We start from the raw sequence: 7,589 nt of genomic DNA, 5'->3' as shown, positions 1-7,589 counted from the left end.
ACTGTGACCTGAGGTCGAAACAATAAACAATAATATGCAGTGAACGAGTACGAATTACAATACAAACATACAGAGACACAATATAGATACAGTCTTGATGCCTGTGAATGAAGAAACATGTGATACACAATGTTACATTCGTATGCTCCTGTGTCGACCAGCATCATCCTGCCGGAGACGGTGTCGCGGACGTAAACCTACTGTTTTTGAGGCCCTGGGTTCTTCGGCTGCCATGGCGGCCTGTCCTGCTGGCCGCCGCCACCCCGTTTTTTGAACGGTTGAACGAGCAGGGCGGCAGGCAGTTTCGGGCGTCCTTTCCGAACCACTTGTTTAGCGACAGAAGCCCGGGACCACCGTGTACTGTGGTTCGGTGGACGTCTGTTGGCGATGGCGTTGACGGGCTGCTCAAGTCCTCTTCAGGCTGGACGGAGCTGACCGGCTGACCGGTTTTAGCCGCTGTGAAGCCTTGACGGAGTCTGTGAGGTGTTGTGCCGCCTCTATGAGGTCCTCGACAGGCATGGTGTAGGGTGCGCGATCTGGTTGCGTACTTCCGGGAGGAGTTGGCGAAGGAAAATTTCCCGTACAAGCTTATCTCCTGCCGCTTGTTCGTGCCACCTGAGACTGGTGTTGACAGGGAGATCTACGACCATGCCCCAAGCGTCTTGGTTCGAAATTATTGGCATCGATAGCAAAATGGGCAGAGGAGGAACTTTTTGTGGTGCTGTATGTGAGGGTGAGTGTTTCGGGTACCCGCGAGATGAGTTTGTTGTATCCTCCGGAAGGGCGTTGAGCAGTAAATTTCGTCCGTGATCCGCGATTCTGATCTCCACCCTGCGCAGCCACCTCGATGGGTTGCCCTGCGTAAACGGCGGCAGCTTTAGGGTGAGGCGGCCCGCGATTGTGTTGCCCGGCCGTCGTGTGTTCGGGGCGCTGGTGTGGAAGGGCCTCGATGCGGGGGCGGGCGCGGCTGCGATGGGAGGTAGGTAAACCTCTCCGCGGGGTCCGCGTTTAACTGCATGAAGGAGGATATCATCCGCGCCCATTAAAAGGATACTGCGTCATACGCACTTTCGTGCGCCGTGTGGTTCCGCTAACGCTGGTGGGGTACGCCGACGAGTCAGCACGCTCAAACGCTGGTTACAGCGCCGTGTTTAGGCCGCTAAAAGAAATCCTGGAGCCAAGACTGAGTCGCCGTGTGAGTCCGCTAATTATACCTCACCACTGTATGTCAAAGAAACGAGCAGGTAAAGGTTACATTTATTACAGATCCAGGCGGCTTATATTGCGGCCGACTGACGCCGGGCCGTGAGAGACAATGGAATTGACTGTGACCTGAGGTCGAAACAATAAACAATAATATGCAGTGAACGAGTACAAACAATACGAAACATACAGAGACACAATATAGATACAGTCTTGATGCCTGTGAATGAAGAAACATGTGATACAAATGTACATTCGTATAAATACCATAAAGTAAAAATGATTAAAATGCGTGACCTGGCACGTTTTAGGCGTGACTAATTTAGCTTGAAGAAAAGTCACCAAAGAAAACAAGCTCAGCGGAGACTTAATTAAAAACACTATCCTGGCGCCGAATTGGTGACTTTACACTCTCTCTCTCTCTCTCTTCTCTCTCTCTCTCTCTCTCTCTCTCTCTCTCTCTCTCTCTCTCTCTCTCTCTCTCTCTCTCTCTCTCTCTCTCTCTTTCCCCTTGTTTTCTCAAAACTCGCATATTGACGAACTAAAGCTGTTGTGAATGAAATTCAATTAAACTTCAAGATTACTTAACACAACCACTGAAGTTAAAATAACAAGTGTGTAACATTTTTTTATTAAATTAAAAACGAATTCAAATTACTTTTATTCATGCCTAAATTACATAAACTTAGATATCGAATTTTCAGGTTTCCTTGCCAATTTAAAATTAAGAATTGGTTCAATCATTCCAAGAGAAAATTCTGAAGGAACGCCCTTCAACTGTAAGCTCGCTAAACAAATTTACTGTATTCTAATATGATGGGGCCATATGTTGCACTATTCATACCTAAATTACGTGAACTTTAAAAATTGAACGTGATGTTATCGATTTTTTTTTTTTTTTTTGCCTTTATTCGTTTCTTGTAAATGTTGAGAGCGTGGATCTTCTAGCTCTGTGTTACCTTCATTTGTCTCTTTACCTCTCTCTACTCTTATTTCCTACAACTGCTTTACTTCTCTCACCTAGAAGTAAATTTGACCACACGTTTATGTGGGATAGTCCATAATTACCCCCCTTAACTTGCACATCTAGAACTTCAATATATATATTTTTTTTCACTCCGTGAAGGAGACATTTATGCATCACAACATCGCGCCACTGCTGAAGTTTGCTCAGACGCTCCTAGATATCTCACTTTTTTTGCTGCTCTCATACCCTCGTAAATATGCTACTCTGTTTTAATGCTTTGTAGTTTTCCCGTTCGTTTCGTTACTACCCGAATAAAAGGCAAAGCAACACAATTCAAAACGTCTTCCCTATCCGGAGATAATTACATTTTTTCGATTGCCTAGTAAAATTGTAGGTATTTTCCATGTCCTAAACAATATATTTCATATATCTAGTTCAAAATCCTATTTTCTGCGTCCTAAACATATGTTGTCTACTAATCTGCCAAAGAAAATACATTCTCTACTACTTTCATCCCTCTTATCTTTGTCGGGTTTCTTATTCAGATAATTATTACCAAGTTAGTTTTCTGCCAAAACATGTCAAATGCATTGCTAATCCATATAACAAACGATGAGCGATGATGACTTAATGACTTGCAACAATTACTTAGTTGGTAGATCATAACTAAAACTTTCAAAACAGAAAATACAACAACTACTGCTTATGGTTAAGAAGTGATAACATGAGACCTATTACGATGTTTTAAAAATCCTCATTAGAATAGACCTAATAGAGTCTACTGAAATCATAATGAACCCAAGTGGCGTTTTCTCTTAGTAAACAAGAAATTAGAATCACGAAAACTAAGTCACATCGACTACTAACGGAATTCTACGTAAACCCAGTATACGATGAGAGATTCTTGAATTAACATACAGACACTATACAGAATAAAGCCAATGTTTAAAGAAGCTAGCGATTTTGCATTGTCTTATGGAAAACCTAGCTTGGTTTGATGCCTTGGTGTAACAAAATACAAGCCGATTTCGACAGCGATATTTGTTTGAGTACCATTACATCCGAGTTTCTATCTTTAAAAAAAAGAGCAACTTGTTTCCTAGTCTGATTGTGTCACTTACAAATAGTTTTGTTACCAATGCCACTAAATTATTTTGTCCTACTTTGTCGATTTTACCTTACATTCAAGTCACTAGGAAGGGTTGTTCATTTTTCCCTATGCTATGCTGCTTTTTGATACTTCGAGAGGATGTTTGTAATATGTGCAGTAATACGTTTAATTATTAATCATGATTTTGCTTACGTGACCCTGGACATGTGATCTCACTACTAATTCAGCAGACGAAATTGCCCCGTATGTTGACAACTTTTATCATCAAGTGTTAAAAATCTACAAACTGCGTAAAAAGGTATATGTGAAACCTACAGATTTATTTGTGTTGCGCAAAATAAGTCATCAATGGTCATCTTGCCATCCGTTTTAGTTCTGCTTTCAACGTCGTCCCACTACGCAAGAGATGCACGGATCTTTGCGTAAGATTGCGGTGGGCCGAGTTAAGTGTGACGGTCTTACGAGCGTATAGTTATCATACCCAAAACAAATAAACAATGTGAGAAGTGACAATGGACACCAAAGAGATTTTAATCGGAATTGTCTCGGTTATTGCTTCACTTTTTTTCGTCGTATTATTTGTATTAATAGGTAAATTTAATAACTGTATTTGTATTCGATTTGAAATGTTCAGTTGTAGCTTAGATGGTGAAGTCAGCCTAGATCACTGTTATGGAAATTTACGATTGGCGAACAGATGATTGGTTACGAATCTTGCTTTGTATTGGGAGGATGAGGCATTCTTAATGGAAAGATTGCTTAGTTTACCTAAAATTGGTAAACTGGACATTCGACCATTGTGTCCTGGTTAGGCTGGGCTAGGTTTTACTTTTGGAACCCCCATACCCTAGGATTGGTCCGGATAACCAAAAATTACACTCGAATTTGTAAGCTAGCCTAAGGGTACTGAATTTAATGTAAATGGATGTCCTTTACCATGGTTGGGCCTAGCCTGTCGTTTGGCCATTGCTATAGGCTAGCTTACTATAGGTACTTAGTGGAGGGTACAGTTTTCAGTCAACAGATGACTATAACTATGAGGTCTGATTCTTTAGACCAAATAATGATAAGGATTATGGCGTTATTAAAATCCATTAGGTATTTGCAGGATATAGCCTCTCAGCTTCTTAGGTTATACTCTTTAGAGTATGAGGATGTGCTCCCCACTCCCAAAGTCGGGTATGACATGCCATGCCACGTTAGGCTAGGTTAAGTTAAGGTATTCCTGTTGGTGGATCTCAATAGCCTGTCTGTGGTCTTTCGTTCCCTACTGAGTCTAAGTACAGTACTGTATTGATTTTGCCTTCTTTCTGCTGCCTAACCTAACCTGAGCAACCTTACATAGCTGGGGACTTTCCTATTGGACCCGCATTATGGCTACCTAGGCTGTGAACCCTCACACTTAATTGCAGCATTAGCTTCTCTGCCATATGTACCCCCTACATTCACTAGACTGGTAAATTTTTGGCAAAGCTGTTTTAAAAATGCAGTGTTTCCTGCCCATCACTCAAACAGCCTAGCTCACTCAAACAGCCTAGCTAGCTGATTAGCTACAACTTTCTTTGTGACGGATGAGAAACGAAGGTAAATTACCACTTGGTGTAGCATTTTCAAAAGGTCAAAGCCATACCCCAGGAGCCATGCTAAACAACCCTACATAGGATGCATTGCTCTTCATACACAATACAGTAATCGCTAGGCCATTGTTTAGTAAGCCATATTAGGTCAGGATAGACTTATTGGTTTCATGCTCAGGCCTAGGATATATTTATGACTGCATTATACAAATAATTTAGGAATTAAAAATCACCACAGTTATTTTCAGGGAGAAGTCATGTATTTTTCTAGGTACCAAATATCACCATACAAATTGTTACTAATTTGTGTTTGACTAGTAATGGGCTATACTGTAATTTTTGTACATGTAATGCTATTGTATACAAAATTCCATGGTGTTTTACAAGAACCTTTGTACAGTATTTACAGCAGCATTTATTTATTTATTTTTTTTTATCTCACAGGATGGTTTATTGTATGGAAGCTGTTCCTTTCAAGATTCAAATTCATCAGAGAGTTATTGGGAAAGCAACAGGATGCTAGTTCTTCCTCTGAAGAGTCAAAGCAATCACGCACACGTCCAGCACGCAAAGTGCGGCGTGAATAGCGCCCATATATTTGACTTGGTGAGTTTGTGATAAGAGCCTTTTCCTAATAAGTTTTGCTCTTTGATTGAAACATTTTTATACCATACAATTTGTTAGGGATGGATGATTGAGCACAAGCAATAAATGTAAAGATGTAATACTTGATGTTGTGGGAACCTCATGCAGTACTTAGAATAGTAGAATTATCTGCGTTTCTTAAATATTTATAGTTCTCCACTCTAGATTACAGTGTAAAATTATCTAGGTGTTTTTCAGGTAAAACTGCTTTGTATTAAACTTTGGAAAAGGAGGTAGTTTTGTACTATAAATTGAGGGATAAGGCTTCATATTTCAAAGTTCTATCAGATAATGAATTCATGAATGTAGTGGTGCTACTAATTTTCTCTAACAGTGGAGTTATTGGTTAGCTATTTGCAATATCCACTTGTGTGTATGATTTGGGTTATTTTATGATGCAACAGCTATTTTAAGTTATGAGGTGTTTGATATTTCAGTTTTGCATTTTGAACAAATTGTTAAGCAATTGTGGTAAGATTTCTAAATTTACATAAAACTATCATTATTGTGTAAGCTTCAGGTTGTTCAAAGGTTGAGATATCATGTAGAAACTTGGTTATTTCCACTCATATTGTAATGAATAAAGGCTTATATAAACTTAACAGGAGAGAGGGATAAGAGAGGTTTGGCAAATATAAATCACCAAACGTCTGGGGGGCCTATTCACTCAATGAGTTGTGTGCATAATCTGAAGCTTCTCACTGTTTATATGAGCTCTGCCTCACCATCAGTAAAATAAAAATATATAATTTTTTATGAGCTAAGGCATAAAGAACTAAAGAAGAAGGCAAAAATATGTGGTTATAGGGGTTATGCTGTACTTGTAAATTTTATTTTTATTTAGCAAGTTCTGGCATAAATAAAAAAATATTGTGGTTTTCACAAAATTTTCCTTACTCAACATAACACTGACAGCCTTCTCTTATTCTTTCCAGGATCCTGTTTTTAGATCTGATTTTTTACTAACTTACCTCAGCTGTGAGAATGATGGATATATGCCACTGGAGATGTTGTGATGATAAACACATACTCTTTTATCTAAAATAATTTTTTTCTTAATAAAAGTATTTTTTGATTACTTTTATCTCATTGCTTCCCTTTGAATTATTAAAATTTTGTATACTTGTAATTTCTAGATGTAATTTTGCTTTTTAGTAATTTGTTCCAAAATTATCTAAAGTATGCTATGGGTTTGGTAATATAATGGAGTATATATAACCTAAACACTAAAGCATTACTCCATCTGAGAAAAACTACTCTAGCCAACAACTGTCAAGAAAGAGACAACCAACTTTTAGTTTTTTGCTAGAATGTTATAGGACATATGAGCATGTGCACTATCCTGTATAACAGAAAAAAAAATTGTGTCAATACTGAACAATTATATACTCTAAGTGAAAATGCATTAAACAAGCTCATTCATTTAAAATCCATGATTCAAAAATGTTTTTACTTTTTCAATACAATGCAAATTAGTTTTGGTATGAACATTTCTTTGTAACAAGATCATTGGAACTTTACTGGCATTTCATTTTATATCATAATGTGTCTCATACTATGCTGTAGAGTACATAATTTTTTGTATGCTGTGAGACCACACACAGGTATAGTAGGCACTATGAAAATCAAAATCTACCACTGAGTTACTAGGAGATTTGAAGTATACTGTATAAATACTGTACAAATCTGTACAGTATTTATAAACTTTTTCATGTATGGGCTTGCAATACAGTGCAAAAAAATGTATGAGGTGAGCCAAGGGAAAGAAGATGGAATGTTGTGGTGAAACGGCAGATCTTGTAAGGGGCAGAGTAATTATCACCTTGTGTAGCAGATGCAGACAGGGACGAGAAAAAGAATGCAACAGCTTCAACAGAGTGGGAAAAAGGTTACTAGACCACTGATAAACAAATATACTGTACCCCATTGGTAGAAATGCAGACTTATAAAACAACCTCATGGCCTGTATTACTCTATGCTGCGCAAAGATGGTCACTGACAAGAAACTGGAGCAGAAATCTATAGTGTGAAATGGAACACTTACTGCCTAGAGGAAGAGGTGGAGATATAGTTTGCAAAAGTGGGA

At 38.8% G+C, this 7,589-nt stretch overlaps 1 long non-coding RNA gene across 1 annotated transcript; it reads left to right on the top strand.

Moving 5' to 3' along the window:
• Positions 1–3,693: 3,693 nt before the first annotated feature.
• LOC136839599 (uncharacterized) lies at positions 3,694–6,581 on the top strand. Its single transcript, XR_010853391.1, has 3 exons — positions 3,694–3,872; positions 5,303–5,464; positions 6,439–6,581. It is a non-coding gene; the product is annotated as an uncharacterized lncRNA (long non-coding RNA).
• Positions 6,582–7,589: the final 1,008 nt, after the last annotated feature.

Source organism: Macrobrachium rosenbergii, chromosome 6 (genome assembly GCF_040412425.1).
Source record: "Macrobrachium rosenbergii isolate ZJJX-2024 chromosome 6, ASM4041242v1, whole genome shotgun sequence".
In the NCBI taxonomy this organism is placed as follows: Eukaryota; Metazoa; Arthropoda; class Malacostraca; order Decapoda; family Palaemonidae; genus Macrobrachium; species Macrobrachium rosenbergii.
This window is presented reverse-complemented; position numbering and strand designations above follow the sequence as displayed.